This window comes from Formica exsecta, unplaced genomic scaffold (genome assembly GCF_003651465.1).
Source record: "Formica exsecta isolate Colony F162 unplaced genomic scaffold, ASM365146v1 scaffold659, whole genome shotgun sequence".
NCBI lineage: Eukaryota > Metazoa > Arthropoda > Insecta > Hymenoptera > Formicidae > Formica > Formica exsecta.
The window spans coordinates 114,333-134,581 of NW_021853421.1; the positions used below are offsets into that span (position 1 = coordinate 114,333).

The 20,249-nt window shown below is 35.6% G+C and overlaps 1 protein-coding gene across 3 annotated transcripts in view; it reads right to left on the reverse strand.

Annotated features, from left to right (window-relative positions):
• The window catches only part of LOC115242870 (protein-tyrosine sulfotransferase), an 87,358-nt gene that overhangs the window by 38,370 nt on the left and 28,739 nt on the right, over nucleotides 1-20,249 (reverse strand). Inside the window, exon 2 of one of the 3 annotated variants that reach the window (XM_029819448.1) lies at nucleotides 14,135-14,261. The exons of the other annotated variants lie outside the window; for them this stretch is intronic. The gene's annotated coding sequence lies outside the window, so the exon portion shown is untranslated. The remainder of the gene's footprint in view (nucleotides 1-14,134; nucleotides 14,262-20,249) is intronic. 3 annotated transcript variants of the gene reach the window in all.

The window sequence follows — 20,249 nt, forward strand, 5'->3', positions numbered from 1 at the left end:
TCGTGCCAGAGAGTACATTTAACACCGCGACGCGCAAAAACACGAAAGTTACAATAGTTCACGAAAGTCGAGGAATACAAACGGGACCTCCTATCTCGCACTCGCCGCGAGTCACTCTCGGGAGAAAATGCGGCCGCGCGTTTGCGCCAGCAATGTAATTAAAATGTCAACGAGCCGCGGCAAGGAGTCAGTGCGCCGTTAATGTATACGCTGTGTATATATATATATAAATGCCCCGAGCCCCGTGTACACGGGGGCTTCTACAGTTTATTTCCTTAAGTCTACGCAGGGCGAAAAGCTCGACGACGGGCGCCAACGAGCGTCGGGATCCTTGCCAGAGAGCGTCGAAAAGAAAATAGACTACGCGAAATTCCCGAGCAACGTTTACTTGAGCACGTCGTTCCAGATGCATCACGAGTCACGGACTGATATCGCGTGGGGATGTCTCGACATCCGGAGAAACCGCACGGAATCGCCCGATATTGAGCGTGCGATTTTTCGAACGGATCGTGGCGAGAATCGCGGCACCTATATTTCCACCATTTTAACGATATTCACGTCGAAAATTTCACGTGAAGAAGATAAGTTACGGTTCTCGAAAATAACATTTTCCCAACCGGGAGATACGGAGAAGGCACTTTTTATATTCTACGAAAGAAATAAAATATTTCTCTGATATTATAAGGGACATAATTAAGAATTATATAGAATTATTGGGGTTTTAATTTTCCATCGCGGAATAATATGAGATTTTTTAAATATTTACTATGGAGATAAAACATTTAATCGCGTACAATGCGCATGTTTTTCAAAGATTTTCTCTGTCTCGAATTAACGCGATACAAATTTATGCGCTTTATAAACACGCAAATGGCGATAATGAAAGACTGGAATACGGACGCACGAGTATATACAAACTGTTTGGAAATCGTAGAATAATCGCCGAAAGCCAGGAAAAATAAAAGTCGAAAACGCGCACACATGGTCGGAGGAAGTTTAGAAGAATGAAAAAGATGGAAGAGGGAATGTCTTTTTGAACGTGAGGTGGAGTTTTATACAGCGTTCTTATCTCCGTCCTTTAGTGCTGTCCGAAGGAAGAATTTTCTAAAAGGAATCTTGGTAGAATTCACAAAGATAGTGTCTACTGATTTCCCAAGGGGAGTAATTCTTTTCTCTCCCCTTCACCTTTCTTCGAGAAGTCACTTCTGTTCCTTCTCTTCATGGCTCTCTCGAAATTGAAAGGCAACTAGAATTATAATACTCATTAAGACCAAGATTTCTCCGACGACAGAGAACAAACCGATCGGTCATTGAAAAAACGATTTAACTTATTCAATCTCTCAAAACCAGCTTTAGTAAAATCAATCCTCGAGTTTGTTTGACGATTCGAAAAGTTCTGTAATTTCTATAGAAAATTACGAGATTCGTCTTGTATAGAAAGCAACTTCTAATGAAAAGCATTGACAAGACATTGACAATATGTTGTATATAAATCGTTCAACATTTGCAAAATCCTTTCAGGTCTCTTCTTTCGGATATTTTTCAAAATTTATAAGATTGTTAGAACCAGCATAATTTCCAATCTAAATCCCGTTTCCCCTCGTGGAATCAAACGGATCGTTATTGCAAATTTTCCGCGTCGAACGACATCACTGTCGCCGAAAGGACGACTCGAATGAACGCGATTCGTTAGATCGAAATTGAAGAATTCGGTAACGCGTACACCTCGACGGTCGTCGAGAGCAATCTATAGCGACAGCTGCGGTTATTTGTATGCAAAATACCGGTCGTTGGCACGGCCAACCGCTCCTCATCCCCGGGGATTGTCATCGCCGGTCTGATGCTTGTCTCGGACAAGCGAAGCGAGCAACGTGTCCTCGCGAGTTCTTCTTCCCATGCGAAGCCTCTGGGATAACTTCCGGACGACGCGGGCCATTGTTTCGCGCCGGAGAACTTGGCCGAGTCGAGTGGTGGACTATATACGGGGAACCTTGTTGGGGAGATGAAAGTCAGAGAGCAACACAGCGGTCATGATTAAGAGCGAACAAAGGTGCGGCTCCAAATGGCTATCTCTACCCGGCTTTTAATAAATCTGAACCACCCGGAGTCACCATTAAAAGAGCATTTCACTTCCTCCTTTTATTACACAAGTTATTATACGCTCTCGCACACATTTGTACGCGAATTTGTGAGGCGACCGCACACACGAACGAGGATTTATAGTATAAATATCTTTTGCACGCATGCTGTGTTTCTTTTATACGTTGTAATATATTTATATATTATTGTATATGTATAGAGTAACAAAAATTTTTGTGGCATGGTACGATATTTCATGCGATAGTCAAAACAATCGGTAAAACTGAAAATTAATGATTTATTTTGTTTCAACAACAGCCATTATTTTTAATAACATTTCGCAATTTAAAAGGAAACTTTAGTTGATAAACTTGACAAAATATATTACATCGAGAGAATCAAATAGGAATAATTTCATTCCCGATATGAATATTAATTTAAAATCAAGAGAAAATAATACGTAATCTCAGTGATTTATTAAAAAAAATTTCTTGATTTTCGCCGATCCTTCCAGAGAAAAATAATTAATTAAATTTCTTTCTTTTATTTTCCAGAAGAGCAATGAGTTCAACGGAAGAAAATGTTCCCATTTCGCCGGCACTCTGTGTTTCGAGTAAAACAATGTCGTCTCGAAGCAAGGCAGAACTAAGTCAGGAGAGCAACAGTAAAAATAGTGTTTCCAAAAGCAGGAAGCTGAAGGAAAGAACTTTGCGCGTTTACCGATATAGCAAATGCATCGACCCGAGAGGGGTTTATCGCCCGTGGGAAATTCGCAGACCGGTCTACCGAAAAAATACTCACGGTAAAACCGTAACCGGAAGGCAAAAGGAGCAAGACTCGTCCTCCCCGAGTGGAGAGAGCGAGGTAAAAAGCTCGGTGCAGTTGCGAAAGACAATTACGAGCGGACTGCGAGATAGAGGGGGGGGGGGGGGGAGGAGAACCGGGATATTTCGCCTGCTTTCCATGGCGCGCATACAAGAGACGATTGAATATTTCAGCGAGGCCATTAAGAGTCGACACGGGCACGGTTCAACGGGGCTCTGAAATAAAGGGATCGCCGAATTAACAAGCGCCCGGATCTCTGTGTCCGGTAGAATCTCTGTGTCTAGTGGGACGAAAGAGGAAAAAACTGGGCGAAGTCGAGCGCATCGAAGAAAGCGGTTAATTCAATTCTTCGTCGAGACAATGACAACTTACCGGGGTAACGTGGGATCGCTTTCTCTCAAGGACATAGTAGCGAATTTCACTGAGAGACAGAGAGAGAGAGACTCGACTGACAATATGTCAGCTTGCAGAATGCAGGAAATATGGAAAATGTAGCGGAAAATAGAGGAAGGAACACGCATACGTACAAAGATGCAGAAAGAAATATTAGATCATTGCATATGAAATGTCGGTTTTATATCAATGTTTTCCAGGTAATTTATAAGAAAATAAAATAAAAAGATCAGTGATATTTTTTCCCAATATTTTTGATATTGTTAATATGTATTTTTCTGTGAATGAGAAATTATTTATTCCATACTTTTATTATGAACAAGAATGGAGAGTGTAGTTTAGTCCCTCAAAATAGTTCCCACAAAAAAGTGGAAAGTGATTAAATATCAAAGATATGTTCTCAGCTTCGTATTTCAGAAAGATTTCATGTATACTCATGTGCATTTTTTTCCACGTTAATATGATTCTGTTCCTTTCTCTCTATAAGAGAAAGTACCAAATTTTTATTCCAAGCTACTTTTATATCATATCTCTGAGTTTCAAATCATAAAGTAATATTATACAAATTATGACATATTACATTCAATATAATTCAATATATATTCAGTCAATACACAATTATATACTAATTATGTCACTTTAACGAGATATATAATATTTTATTATCATTTTGTAAACACATTATATTTTAGTAATTCATTCGTTTTCATGAGATTTGATAATTCGGCGCAAAGAAAGCGACAGAAATATATAAAGTGAGAATAAAAATGATAAGATTTTTGCTATCAAGAATTCTCTTTCAAGTATATAATTACTTCCAACTGATAATTGATTAGAATTAATCGGATAGATTGCGGAGATCTTTATCATACTGAATTGGGTACTCGAGTCAAGCATTCTTGGTTGTTACCGAATTAAGAGGAATTCGAATTGATGTGACACGCGCGTGGAAAAGGCTGAAAAATAACGGAAAAACTCTCGTCGGAGCGAGCATTTATCGATTAACGATGCGCTCTTATCATACCGCGGTAGTTACATCGTCGACGAACGTTTTTCACAGAATAGTTTAATATTCCACTCTCTCGCGAAAGCTTCTCGCGGAAACGTGAATATCTAAACGCGGCGCAAGATGACAAATGGGACGGATTAAAGCGCTGACAGATATAGCGATTTGAAATTAAAAATCCTCCAGCTTCTGGTTAACGCGCTGACGCGCTTTTTTTTTTCAACAAGCAAGAGAGAAAAGCGAGGACAGGCTGTCAAGAAGAATGGAAAATGCGGCACAACGTTTCAGTGCGTCGCGTGAATTAATAATCGAAAGTTTTCCCGAGAGGAGATTAATCCGCAAATGCTAAAACGCGTAAAGCGTATGTACCACGTGACCACGTGTGTTATTAATTTTTTCCGAATGAAGTATTTTTTCATCCTATAAGCTCCATTTTTTTTCAAAAACTTCATATACTTCGTGAAACAAAACAATGACAGATATACATTTTTAATTTCAAAATTAAAAATCCTTTGACTCTTCTTTCTCTTTCCATTTAACGTGTATATAGAGCTCTTTTTCCCCGGAAAAAGATGAAAGAAAAAAAATAAAGAGAAAAATGAAAAAGACTCTTTTGTCTGACGAGAAAAATAAACAATGCGGCGCAAGCTCTAGCATATCGTGTGAATTAATAATTAAATGTGCCCAGCATCTCCATATACTTTTTTTCTTCCATACAAAAAGCACTTATATATATTAAACTATATATATCCGCGAATTCAATATAAATTATAATAAAAAAATCACGGATATATAACTATAATTTTAAATTCTTCGATGTTTCGACTTTTAAATGAAGAAAAAGCGATTTTAGCCAATTAGTCAAAAAGATTTCAATCCACGCGTCGATGCTCTAGCGTCAGAAACTGAAAGGACGTATTTCTCTCGACGACAATAATTATTTCAGTACAACCTGACTTTTTCGGCGCTTTACGTCGTGCCGCTGCTCGGCAATTACAGAATTAAAATTCAAAGCGCGAAAGCTACATTTGTCCGCAATTCATCGCCTTATCCAGATGCCTCAAGATATCTATTATCCCATTTAAAAATTAGCATCGGTTGAAGGGCACGTACGTATGTACGCAAATCGGAGGATGGCACCGCCCCACTCGCGAATTCCGTTTCATCTCGTTAATGCACTTTGCCGGAGTTCGGGGACGAAGTTACAGCAGCGTTGGCGTTACGTCCGATCGAGGTGCTTGTATCGACAGGAGAGGAAGAGAGATAGAGAGATAGAGAGAGGAAGAGAGAGGGAGAGAGAGAGAGAGTAGGCAAGCTCGCCACGTATCTTCATTAATATTCGTTTGAATTGGAAATTTCACGCGGGCACTTGGACATGTGGCAATGCAACATGCATTTTCGCCGGCTTACTTGACAGTCGTACTATCCGCTTATACTATCTGCAATACATTTTGTTTAGCATGGATGAAAATAAAAAATGGATAATAACAAAATTTAATACCCAGGATATGAAGCTGAAATCACGCACTGCTCTCCATGGTTTGATTTTTCATCCCGTAACATTATATATTTAACCGAAACGGAATTGATGAAAAAACATTTTTCATTCGATGAGAGAGGAAAATATCACTGAACTTTTCAAATAATGTATATTTCGATTTCCTCGGAAATCATCTGACAAATGTTGAGGGAAAAAATGACGTTTCTCATATACAACATGGTTCAATATTATTACGTAAAAGCGAAAGATTGAATTCTATCGAGAAGCGTTGTCATAAAAGAATAGCAGAGTTGCAAGCAATGTTCGATAATCAAATACGTCAAAGATATTAAATTTTTCAATTTTCTATGACTTTCACCGTGTATCATCGTTAATGTATTTGCCGTAGAAATAGTCCCTCTCATGTTTATTATTAGGATGCAAAAGTGCGCAAAATGATTCTTTTTACGCAAAGGCGAGAAAACAAAATTTAATTATGTCCATGTTATTTCGGGGCAGAATTAATTAAATTATATACCTTTGCGCCCAAAAAACTGCGCGTGGCTCTTTTGCCTTTTTATTTGAAGTTTACTTGATTTTAATCGTGTAAGAGCCTTACTATTATATCTTTTTAAAATTTAATTATTTCAGTCGAGTTGCCACTGTCATTCCGATTAAAAGTTCCGATCCTTGTTCGCGCGGCGCGTTTAAAGGGAGACTTCAATTTGTCAAAAATTGTTCGCGGAGACGCGAAAGGACGAGTAATAAACAGAGAAGTCAAGCAAGGAGACACCGTGTCAGACACCGAGAGAAAAAAAAAAAAGGAGAAGGAAAAGAGACGATATAACAGAGTTATATTTTCCGCTTCCGCGAACGCACGCGTGGGAACGGGGAAAACCTTTTTCGTTTCCGGTTGTGTTTCTTCTCTTTGCCCCGGAGAAGAGAATATTCAGAGCACGGAGGAAACAATAACTCGCGCGTTTTCACCGACTGTATTCTACTGAAGTTCGGCCGGGCGCGATTAGGGGGAAAAAAAAAATTTATAAGGCGCACTTTCACACAATTGACTCGGTAAAAATGCAGAAACGGAATATTTTACAAAGAACTTTTGTAATAGTATCGGAGAAGCCATTAGACTATCTCTCTTTTGTTCGATAATTATTGTTATAAACTTCTTATTTCATTTTCTTCAGGCGCTGATGTATTTCCAAATTTCTGAAGATAGAAGTATTTTTCCTCGTATATTCTTTTTCCTTTCGCAATTATATATTTTATATAGCAATTCTTTTCAGTTTTTTGATAATAATATAATAATAATTATTAATATTTTATATATAATAATTATTTTATATAAAATATAATAATTATTTTATATACTAATAATTATTATAATTTTATAATATAATAATAATTATTATTTAATAACTACATTTTTGTTCGACTCGAGATGATATTTTATACATGAATGACGTCAGACTTGAAATTGCATTATCGCTCGATATCTCGTCCCAACTGTTCGGATTAAACTATAAAATCTCGTATTGTCGATTATCCGAAGACGAATCTCCCCCTACGAAGAAAGCAAAGTATTTCCAAGAATATTAGTCGATCGATAAAACGACAAATGACGGACGGGCAAAACCGGCCTGAAATACCCACCCGTGTTGATTCAGAAGGGAGAGAAAGGGGTGGTGGCTAGGTTTACATTACGTCCACTTCCATTCGATTGATTATTCCGAATCGGTTTGCCCAATAGCCGATTTCTACCGCTTTACCAAGAGACCTTTATTGATCGCTCGCTCGCTTTCTCATTAGCGAACCGTCGTGTTACATTTCGCGGTAATCCACAAAGGGTCAAAGTAACTCATCAGATAGTTTAGTTTCCCCTCTCCACCCCCCTCTCCCCCCTCTCCTATCCTATCCCGTAGAGTATAATGGAACAACATAAGCTCTATACAATATATTATATATATAAATGCTTATAACAAATATATGCATTTTATGCACGCTTGTGACATTATTTGGCAATTTCATGGAAATAGAGTCGTAGATACATTTCTCGAAATAATATATACGTTAGATGCACTAACGTTCAAAAGTTTGGAAGTAATCATACTTTTTAGTTAAACAAAAAATAATATAAATTAATAATACTTAATAAAAATAATCCTTTGATTATAATAAAAAATCTGCAACTTGACTTTTCATGATTTTAGTTAACAATTCCTAACTGCTTCCAAACTTTTAAACGGTAGTATTATTAAACGATACACTTTTATAAACGTTTAAAAGAAAAAAAATATATATATACGCGCGGTTCGTATTTAATCTGCGAACGAATTTTTCTGCTGTATTGAACCTTTCGGCAGGTTAAAAGGATCGTATACAGCTGTACTCGAGGTTCGGCTCGTTATGTTACACGCTCGTTACTTCTCGACGAATGCTTACTCTCGTATTTCGTGCGGAAGAAAAACGCACGTGTGCGCGAAGCGAGAAGAAAGGGACGGTTGAGCTCTTTCGGAGAAAGCGCGGTCTATCAAAAAAAAAAAAAAATAAATAAAATAAAATAAGAAGTTGAAAAATAATCTCATTTCGGTGATCGTGAGGCCATGTCAGGGACTGCGTCAGGGAAGCATCCTCGTCGACTGACGTTTATTTCCAGGGAAAAATATTTTTAGCCGTCGACAACAGGCGACAACGTCTGCCCGTCATCGTTACGCCGATTAATAACCCCATCTTCGCTACCTTTTCCTTTTCCTCTCTCTCTCTCTCTCTCTTTTTCTTATCGCTCCCTGTCGAGGTCCATTTGTCTACCAGGACTGTTGGAGCGGCCATATTTTTTCGCGTGCAACTAATTGTAAGTAAGACAATTGGGAAGAAAACAAGAATTTTTGTAATTCCCAAAGAAGAAAAATAGCAACACCTGCACCATTACTGTTTTCTTATTATACAGAGTATCTTTTTATTGAAATCACTTTATGAAATTATTTGATTCTCTTGTTCACTAAGAATGTATAATTGAGAAATTTTTCCATTGTATAACGAAAAACTTTTCTTGAAAATTATCTTTAAAGTTATTATTATGGCGTTAAAGGGGTACTGAAAATTTAATTAACAAAATAAAAAAAAAAAGAATTATTATTCTTTCCGTCTATTGTAAAATTCGGCTTTTTAGCTTACCGTACTTTTAATCTTCAATAGCAGAATTTGCAATTCGCCTGTAAAAGATTCAAGGATTTTGCATATTAATTTCAAATTACCGGGTGTAATTAATAATATATAAATTTTTTTATACGAATTTTTTTTTTATACTAAACCCGAGAGAAACTCGTGATTTTGAATAATTTTTAGTTTGAAAAGTGCCCCGAAATTTTATGCTAAAAAAGGAGTCGACGTTAAATTTCGTGAAATACGCGCACACTTTCTACCAATTTCGACACATGCCTTGTGCATGTCTGGAGCTCGTGGTTAGAAAATCCTCTACTGCAGTGGATTAAGACGAGCGTTAAATAACGAAAGGAACAAACGAAAGCCGAAAGAAAGCTCTCCTTTTCCTCTACCCCCTGCTCGGTCTTTCTAATCGCGTTAATGCAAGTTCAATGCTGGACGACAAGAAGTGTTTAGCTCGCCGCGAAAGAAACTCAATCGCTTTGATTTTTCACTCCAGGAAATTACACCGTTCCCTACCACCGGGAGCTTTTCCGCTCGAAAAGCGAAGGAGAGAGAGAGAAAAAATAAGAGAAACTCGATTAGCCACGATAATTCCGCTCAGTTTTATTCGACGCCGAATTGCCTTCCATTCGCCTTTAAAAAGACCTTCATTCGAATTTATCTTGCTATTATCATATCAGATAAAACGTTATCATCTTGCGTCAAATATACGTATATAGGATGTCCCTTCGGTAACAAAATTTCTATTCAATTCAGAATCTATTATTTCCTCAGGAATAATTAAATTTTGTGATCTTATATCTTGTAACGCGCGCTTTAATTCCTTTCTTTTTATCGCCACGAAAGATGGTATTATTAAAAGCTCTGTATCTCCTCAATCTCTCATTTGCCTCTCATTATTTCCTCTGCTTTGTATTTTTTTTTGCTTCTCCTTACTTGTTCTTTTATTTCCGCCTTTTACTAACCTTTCCTCTCTTTGTATTCTCTTTTCTCTTTATTTTCCCTTATTTCTTTCTTTTGCTACACTTTTTCTCTCCTGCTGTTGTTCTTTCTTTTTCTTTTATTCCTCGCGGATTGCTTTCGACGCGTTTCAAAAGATTTTTATTTGAATATATTTTGCGCTCATATAAGTAATCCATCGTGTGCAAAGAGCAACCCTTTCACGATGCCATTCCCTGCTCGGGGATTCATGCATAATGCATTCGCACCAGGATGCTGGCTTACGCTACGGTAGATAGAGCGATATCATTGTTTGCGAATCATTGAATCGACCGAAAGCATTATCGTGTATAGCACAACACGATTGTGTATCGGAAGTTAACTAAAAATTTAGATTCGAGCCGTAAGGCATTGAATTTCGGAAAACTTACCGCAGTTTCCAAAGTCTAATGTTAACGATGCATATAAATTATAAACTGACACACATATCTTTCGAAAAATAATTCCTTTAAAGGAGGAATATTCGTTTCTTTCTAAGAAGATTTGTTACAGAATTATTTCTATAATAATTTAGTGTTAAAAGATTGAGTCAAAACGTGTCGTGAAGCTACATGGAGAAAATACCGGAAAATTATTATCACATATTTTTAGATAAATTTTAATGATGTACGTTATTCTAGACTTTAAGGATGAGACATCGTTGGAAGAAGTAATTTTCCAGCAACGTCGTGTAAGACCAAGCAGGCTTACCGAACTTATTTGCAAGCTAAACTTTGTTCCTCTTTCAGAGGGACAGAATTTCGCATCGCATCTCGTTGAATCGCTAATCAAACGGTATATAACTTCTGAATCTATTAAATTCGTCTGTAGTACAAATTTGCAATACCTTATAGAAAAGATAATAAAAATGTTATTTTTTTTGAGAAAAGAAAAAAGTACTGTCAGAGAGAGAGAGAGAGAGAGAGAGAGAGAGAGAGGGAAAGTTGTATCTCGTAATAAAAACGCGATGATAATATCTATAAATTATATGATACGATTTTAAAAGTATATTGATACAAAATACAATACCCGGATAAAAAAAAAGAATTATCTTCTTAATAAAAGCGCATTATGAAAGCCATGCTAACTGTACAAGATGAAAATACTTGTTAATGAATTTGCAGACTTTGCGATGACCGCTGCTATTATTTCAATATTCAATAAAGTACTTGTAAATTATCTATGCGCGTAACCGCGCGTGAAAATCCTTTAAGCAGCTTTAGGCGATTGGTTTGCCGCAGGATATATACGCTCCGTCGACATAGAAAATCAAACAAATTTTACGCCACATCATATTAGCGTAGATCTGTCTTTTACCTTTATTTCGAGAATTAAACGGATAATATTGAAATATTATTTACCCCGTTCATGCAGATAAAATCTTGAAGGCTAAAATTGTTTGATCTCTTTTAGAAAATAAATAAGCTCCTTTATTCGAATTTAAAAAAAAAAAATTGAAAAAATAAATAAATATATTCTTTGATTAATTTTCGAAATTAAATCGAAGATAGAATTTCAATGTTCCTGAAAGAGACAAGTTTTGCTCGACAATTTTCGATGAAATGCTTCTTCGCACAACATTTCCCAACATTTCGCGCTTCGATAACCAAAAGATAAATTGACCAAGAAATCCGTGGATTAAAGAAAGTACCTGATTTGGAACATCCAGTATATTGGTGTATCCAGTTTACTAGATAGAGAGGTAAAGAAATCTCCAGTTCCTTAAATCGCGGAATGCTCCTGTCCGACAGAGAACGATAAATCAGCTCGAAACTTTTTCCCGCGGCCAAAGTTTTCACGGTGGATAGTCTCGATTAATCAAAAGCAACGCTTATCCGCGGGGCTGCGAATTGCCATTAATATCATTCGGTTTAGCGTGACGTCAAAATACACCGGTGACGCGCGATGCGCCAAGTTTGTTTGCTACGTGAAAAATGGCCAACCTCGACCAACAACTTGAGAAAAGTGGAAATTTGGCCAAAGTACTTCGAGTTTTGAGATTAATCGCTCCAAAAAAATGTCCCACACGCGAGTAAGCAATCTTTCATCTGATAATTTAATCAACTCAAAACCTTACTCTTTTAAACTCCCTTAAATCTATATTTTTATATCTTTTATATATATATTATATTAATATAATAATTATATATATATTTGTTATCTTTAATCTCTCTTTTCTTTCTCGTTGAAACTAGGGGGGACTTAAAACAATTTAAATATAAGTTTTTTAATTTCAAACAAATTTTTTTCTTTTTGAAATTTTGAAGATATCTTATATTTATCGCTTGTTTTCAGATATTTTTGTTTTCAAATTACAAGGTAGTCTAGTCAAGCAAAGCTCACTTGAATCTGATTAGAGAACAATGTATTATTGTTTGCGTTCTTTACAGCGTAATATTCTTAAAATTCATTTCCGATCTGTTATAGTTATAAAATTATTATCTCGATTTCTAATTTCGCTCTTCCAAGAAATGAGAAAATTTTTTTCATATTGATCTTTTTCCCAATTTCTCCATCATCTTGATCAGAAACCGTAACGCATACATCTACTCGATAGGTCATTAAATTTTTTTACACCACATTAACCGGATATTATGAGAATGCTTAGCGTATTTTCTACGCTCTGAAAACTTGCAACGTGAAAATCTCCTGTCTAACATTAATGATGGTTTTCTTCTTAAGAAAAACTATCTCAGAGTAATCTTTGAGATATTTTTTCTGAAGAATTATTCAACCGAGCGGGTTTGAAACATCAAAAGGAGCTATTGTTGTAATTTTCAACGTTTAACTTTCTTTGGAAAGCAAAACTGCACTGCGTAAGATCTTTACGCAAGTAAAATGAATCACAGATTAACCAGAAAATATTTCTCACTTTTGAATTCTTTTGATGCATCTCTAACTTCGCATAATTTTCCCAGCGTTCTGTACGTCTAGAATATTTCTCGGCACATGCCCGTAAAATATTCTATATCTTATTATTAATTGCAAAATCCTTCAATCAAATATTTCAATTACATACCTTTCAAGGTGCGTAATATCTGTCTCAGATGTAAATATCGGCGATCGAACTAAATTGCAAATTTAAACGCGAACTCGGTCACTGGCAGGACGGAATGGCACGCAATAGTCGGGGAGAAACTTTCGTTGAGTTTTCGAGTCACGGGAGAGCGTTCGACAAGAAGGGGGAAGAATCTCGAAAGGGTTCGATTCAAGTTTATCGCATCCCATGCGCGAAGAAGGAACGCGCATTCCATTCTCGCGTATCGCGATCTCTCGATCGAAATTTCGCAAACTTCAGCGCTGCGATAAAGACTATTGCAATTGCTACGCGCGAGCAGAATTGAAAAATGTCCTCATTTCCAGTTGTTTCCGCGATCAATACGCTCCTTCTACTCCGATCGTCGCTAAAGTTCGATCTATCGGGCCGGTTGAAAAGGGTTTGTTTTATGGATATTTTCTTCTCTCGTAAAAAAAAACTTTCAATTCTTTATATTTGTAAAAATCTTTTATATTTGTTAATATTAAAACAACATTTTTTTATATGTAACGATAATACTAAGAATTCTCGCAATATCTTCTATTCTAATAATTTTTTTTTATGATTGATTTCTTTTTTCAAATAATCGGTTTTAATTAATATTAATTATTAAATTATTAATATTAATTATTAAATTATTATATTTTAATATTTTATTTTATTTAAATATAATTTATTATATTTAATTATTACATTATTATTAATTATTAAATATATTAATTAATATCAACTATAATATAATAATATATAATAATTAATATATTTTCGCAAACTTTCGATCGGTGCGCTATATGCTTAAAAGCACTGTTACCTAAATTAGTATAACTAGACATGTCTACGCGAGATTGTCGTTTATCGGGTGAAAAAAAAGATGGAAGAGAAACGAATACCGAGAGACCTACAATTACAATAGAAGCGGAAATCGCGCCTTGTTTTTCTCGGCACATAGTTACACGTTCGTTAGTTCACGTTCCATTCTCTCTTTCTTTCCATCCTCTTCATTCTTTTCATTCCGGCGCTTCGTCCTGTTTTTTGGGGGTTTTTTTTTTTTGTTTTCGTTGGCATCGTGATAAATTAGCCGACGTTCTGTTAACGCACTCGTCTACCATTAATTTGTTATTTACAGATCGGAATAAGCCCTCCTTTTTATTACGCCACACCGTACCTCAAACTCTCCTATGGATCTCATCGATCACACCGCGTTATCCCCCGGTGCATCCATCTTGTTCTCGCTTGTTCCCAACTTGTCCCCAAACTTGTACGCTCTCACGGCATCGTGTTCTCCTCAGCACCTGCAATCAACCGCCCGATCCCTGTCTTACGAACTTTAGCAACGTTCGAACATCTCAAGAGTCTAAACTCGGAAAAAAACTCCGGAAGAAAAAAATAAACTTAATTCTTCATAAGCGAACATCGATTGCTGGAAAAACTAAACCTAATTATTAATATCGACGCGATCCTATCCCCAGTTATTAGACACGATCATATTCCCATTCATCTTTAATCCCTCCGTCCTTCCCTTTGAATCTATTCCATTTATTTCTTTTGGTAAAAGCGCGTTACTTTTGTATAATTTCCGACATTTCATGAATTTTTAACTTTTTTATTTTTAAATGGCTATTGAAAAACAAACAATACGGTAATAAACAAATAACGCTGCAAAATAACCAAACATTTTTTCTTTTCAAATATCATAGATATAGTTTTTATAGATGTAGTTTCTGATATTGTTCTTTCAATTTCATGTGTGATTTCGTCATTTTTGTATTTTTAAATAGAATTATTCAAGATTATTATAATATAAAATATATAAATGTATGAATAATAGAGAATTGGAATTATTTAAGTTTTAAAACAAAGTAAAATACAAAAAACATGGACACCTTAAAAATAAATATTTAAATATTTAAAAAAAAATACGCATTCTTATCCAAGATTTTTATATGATATTGAAACATATAATACATAGATGTACGTCTTTGAAAGGTTACGGAAAATGGTACGAAAGTTTTCGCGGAGAGACGAACAGACGATGGTACGAGTTGAAAGGTGAAAGAGATGATACAACTGATGCTCGTATTTGATGGAGCAAGACTGCGAGTGAAGATGGAAAGCCGGTGACACGGCACGCCTCTCATCGATCAGAGACAGCTCTCGCCCTGTCCAGGAAACGAATGAAATGGAGTACACACGCGATAGTGCATAAAATATACGGGTATCATCAGCGCGCGACGACCCGCGCACGCTCCCTCGAGCTTCGAATATTCGGTGTGTGCGAGGATATCAATCTATCAATATATTATCGGTGTGTACATCGACGTATACATATAATGGAACGCCGCTCCGAAATATCGACACGCTCGTCTCGCTTTGTTATCGTCGCGCTCCGTTATTGGCCGCGTTAGCGTCGCCCTCCTCGAAGAGCGGGCACATTGTATTTAGACATAATTCGCCTCACGTCGAACAGAGCAATGATGGATTAGAGGGGACCCGGAAAAGAATATAGGATGAGGTAAAGTATAATGCAGCGAGGTACTTTAACTCCTTTTACCTTTCGAGAGAAATATTTCGCTTTTTGTAAAAAAAAAAGTTAATATAAGATTATAAAAACTAATTTAATTACGCGCGTTTAGCTTTTAAAATTCATAATTTTTGGCATCAATTGCACGATGCGATAATGAGACGGTGCATTAATCTGAATTACAAATGAATTTCGATATTCTCTGCATTAAATTGATTAAATTATCAAGATCATCCGTGTGTGTGTGTGTGTGTGTGTGTGTGTGTGTGTGTGTGTGTGTGTGTGTGTGTGTGTAAATATCGGTGAAAATTAATTCGTGACATGGAATATGTTATAATAAATAATAACCGTTAATGCGGGTGCAAATACGCGAAAATAATTAATTAAAAATATCAAATGCGCCTGTTTCTATTTTTTAAAAATTGCAGACTTTTGCTTTGGGATTAATTCTTTGCGGTGCATATCAAATCAGCGGATACGGACATGTATATATAATCAATGGTAATCAGAGAGAAAGAGAGCCACATTCCCATCCGTTATTTTTAAAAAAATACAGATTAGAGATAGTGAGTTTTTTTTTCTCTTTTAAAAGAATCTTTCGAACGCGCATTTCAAAATTTCAGGTCGCCAGCACACAAACGAGATCGAAAAACATCAGATCTGTCTATATGTAAAAAATTTTCGGCACACCGTTTATAAGGTAAAACCGTCACTCTCTCCTCTCGTCTATCACATTCCCGTGTTGCAGATATTTGGTCCGTGGTTCCGTTTGCCGACTTTTTGCGGACGGATTGCATTGGAGGAGGAGGAGGGACGAAGGGAAGAAGAGGGAAAGGGGAGAGCAAGCAATGAGCAGGTATGCCGTACCACGTCGAAACGTTATTACGTCCGGCACTTTATTCGCTCTATCGTTGCAGGCGCAGACGAGCACGAGCGATGGCATTCCGCCGAATTCCGCGAGTGCTCATGCGATGTAATTTACTGCAGCTACGTAAGAGTAACGTATTTTGTGTGTATGTGCGCGTGTTGTAAATGTATGCGTGACACATGCGAGCGTGTGGTGTCTTTCTACTTTGATAAGAAGTGTATTTCGTAGATTGCAATTTAGCGACATGGCTTATAATTGGAACGCGCGCGTCCAAAATGTCAGCGTGCGCAAATTAGATCTAGTTTGACTACTGATTAATTTCTTCAGATATCCCGTTATTTAATCCTTAAATGCTGGAGCGTCTAAAATTAAAATGAAATTTAAATTAAAATTAAATAATAAAATTATAATACTTTTAGAATTTTTAAGAAAACAAAAATATTTTTGTATTATTAGCTCTCTATTAATAAAAACGATATAAAAATCGCAATTGTTTATTTATCATTTATAGCTCATTTAAACAGAAGGCAATAATTAGGAAAAAAGAGATTAATCGTGATATCTACATATATGCTATTAATTAAATTAATATACATACATCTCGCGCAAAACATTTTAGAGTTAATATCCTACACTCAAAAAAGTGGTATTGCAACTACAGCAAAAATTTTCTGGGTGCGCAAAATTAACTGAGGTACATAAATGATTAGCAAATACTGTGATATCGCATATGTTTCGCATTTAATCAATCTAAGTGACAGAGACAGAATTTATATCTGAACTGTTTGTGAAATTTAGAAAGAATGTTTTTCTGTGGCGCCTATCCATGTTAAGGCCAATCATACTTGTTATAAAGTTTGGCTGTGGTAGACAGAAAAAATTAGCGGCAAGAAACAAATGAATATATAATCCTCACGTCTAACATATTTGTATAACGCGCTCAATCTATCTAGCTCTTTTAAACAATTTTTCTCAATTTTTCGATGCTGCAGTTATAATTGGCAGTTATATTTCTCACAAAGATCGTTCTAGCTGTAGTATCGAAACTCATATTTATCCAATGCAGTGATTAACATTTGGCAATGGGACCTAAATTTTCTAGAAGATATTATTAGAATGTTGCTGCTATAAATTCTATATGTAACAGACAATATTCTAACAGATACAAAAAATAGCGATAAATTTTTGTTGTGACACCTAGAAATCTACCTATATCAGCAAGACATTTTTTTGAGTGTAGAATTTAATGAGTAGATATATATTTCAAATATTGAATACATCCTTCAGTTGACAATTTTTTAATATTCAACAAACATATATTAATATTTTAATTTTATCAAACAATGATATTTGAATCCACTTACAGAATTGTTTACAAACATAATCTCTTATTTTCAAAAACATCGTGAAATTAGCGCACACTTTCTTGCTCGGCTTAATAAATCGCATCCCTTGAGAGAAACCGCTTTGCGTTAAGGTAGGAAAATTTAAAGCTGCCAGCAGCGTGCTCGCGTGCTGTATTTTCTTCGCGCGCTGTATTCTCGGCGAGCATCTATTTATTCGTCATACGTCTCATTTGGGGCACATGTGTGTACTTCCGGCGAATCTCGTCGCTCCAACACGAGTATCCGTGCTGTGACATCCGACAAGCTCCGCTCAAAGGACGGAACATAATCGTACATATCGTGTGTATCCCGTACACACGTAGCTGCAATCTCGTTACGCGACTAAAACGTCTCTATCCTATTGGTGACATTCGAAGGAATAGCGGCCCAGACCAAAAGCAATTTCGCTTAAACCCACTCATACTCTCTCTCTCTTTCTCGCGGAGTTGTTGAAGGCGCTGTTCTTTTTCCCTCCCAGCTTTCAAGCCTCCTCATATTTTCGCAAAACCATTCTCGTGACCCAAAATAGCGCCCGCTATTCGCTAAAGGCCAATGCACCGCGAGCCGAGCGATAAGAAAATTCAATTGCATCGCTCAATGTCAAAAGAGACCAATTCCGAAAGGATCTGTGTCGCGCGTTCTTTCCTTCTTTCGCTAAAATTCCATTTGCCGAATCGTTGTATATCGAGAGTCTCATAGTTTTGTAAAATGCTCTTAAAGTTAAACGTTTTCCGATAATCGGGTGTTCATCACGTCTCACATTAAAGTTATATAATCATTTTTTTTTTTTTCTACAGGAGTGTACTTTGGTTTCCTTGTAGAATTCTTGAGATTTTTTTAAGTTACAACAAAATTTGAAAAGGTACGGAAACTGGAAGAAATAACGATTACCTACGATCTTAAACTACTCTTTATATAAATGCTATTACGCGTATTTATATGTAAATATAAATATAAGTTTGATGTAATTTATAAACGCGTCTATAAATTATAATAAATATCATTTATTAATCCGTGCCTTACGGCTTTGGATGACTTCCAGTTTTACAATTGTTCTTTTGTCTTCGTATATGTATTTATGTTTTTTCAAATATGTTATAATGACTTATAGTTATAATTATCTAGTAATACTCCCCTGTCTAATATAAGGAATGTTAAAATTATTTTAAATAAAACTCTTCAGCTAGAAACAAACTACAAAAACTAAAACTAAAAAACTAAAACTGCAACCTACTATAAATTATAATCTATATTTTATATAAGCTAAGACAAAGTTTAACGTATTAATTAATTAAATAAATAATCCCGTAATTTCTATTTAACGAAGATAAATTGTTTCTTATAGTTTCATCTTTGTGCAATTTTCTTCTTCTAATAGATGTGGATTGAACAAGATTAAGAAGCGATTATGTGTGATAACGAGCAATTTAAAGTTAATATACCTTCAATGATACAACCTATAAAATGATCGAGCCTTCATATTATCGAATGTGGCATGTGCTCGCGCGTATTAGACTACTATATCTAAAATCCTAATAATTCATGTTTGAAATTTCACAGATTAAATTTGACATCAATAACATTTTTCAGGATAACAAAAAAAAATTTTTTATCGTAATTAATATATCAAAAAATTTGTTTTAATTTTTTCATTGTTTAAATTTAATTAAAAAATTTAATTTTTTATTATTTCTATTATTATTATATTAGAGAGATCAATGTATCGTTTAAGAAGAGATAAGATTAGAGATCTATTATTCCATTCATGAATTTTGATTTTGCTGTCATTCATTTTGCCAAGCGTGAAAATTATGTAATTTTCGTAAGAAAATACTGTGATAAATTTGAATTTACTCGTCAAAGAAAATCTTGTCGGCTTACGCCGGCAAGTTTAACGTGACAATCTGGCGAAATTGTTCCGCATTATCTGACACTTACAGACTATTACAGACATTTCCTTAAGCGCTTAATAATAGTAACCGTCGTCTACGACGTTTCACGCACGCTGGTAGGATTATCACGAGCGTGCATTTATATTCGCGTGGGCAGGTAATTAGCGCGATAATAACGTCGGAAGCTGTAGGTATGTCGACAGTTACTGAGCGGTGCATTTAATTCGTATGTTAAACCGGGAGTCTTCATCTATTTCGCGGCTGATAAAAATATCGTTACGCTGAGATTACGCCGATGGAAAAAATACTACAACGAAAAAAAAACCTCGATTATTTCTAAATAAAAATTGAAGACAAGTTACGTGTCGATGCGACAATGAATTCCATCTTGATGCAATTGCAGTAATAATTATTACTATTGTAATCTAGCAAAGAGAGTATGCACAATACAAAAAAATTTCTTTCAAATTACCGTCTATCAGAATTAGACTATACATATCGAATAATATTGTGTGCTATAAATAAAAATGATATAAAACAGAAAAAAATTATGATAAAATATATATTTTCTTCCGTAAATATGAAAATATATTTTACGTCATTAAAATATATGA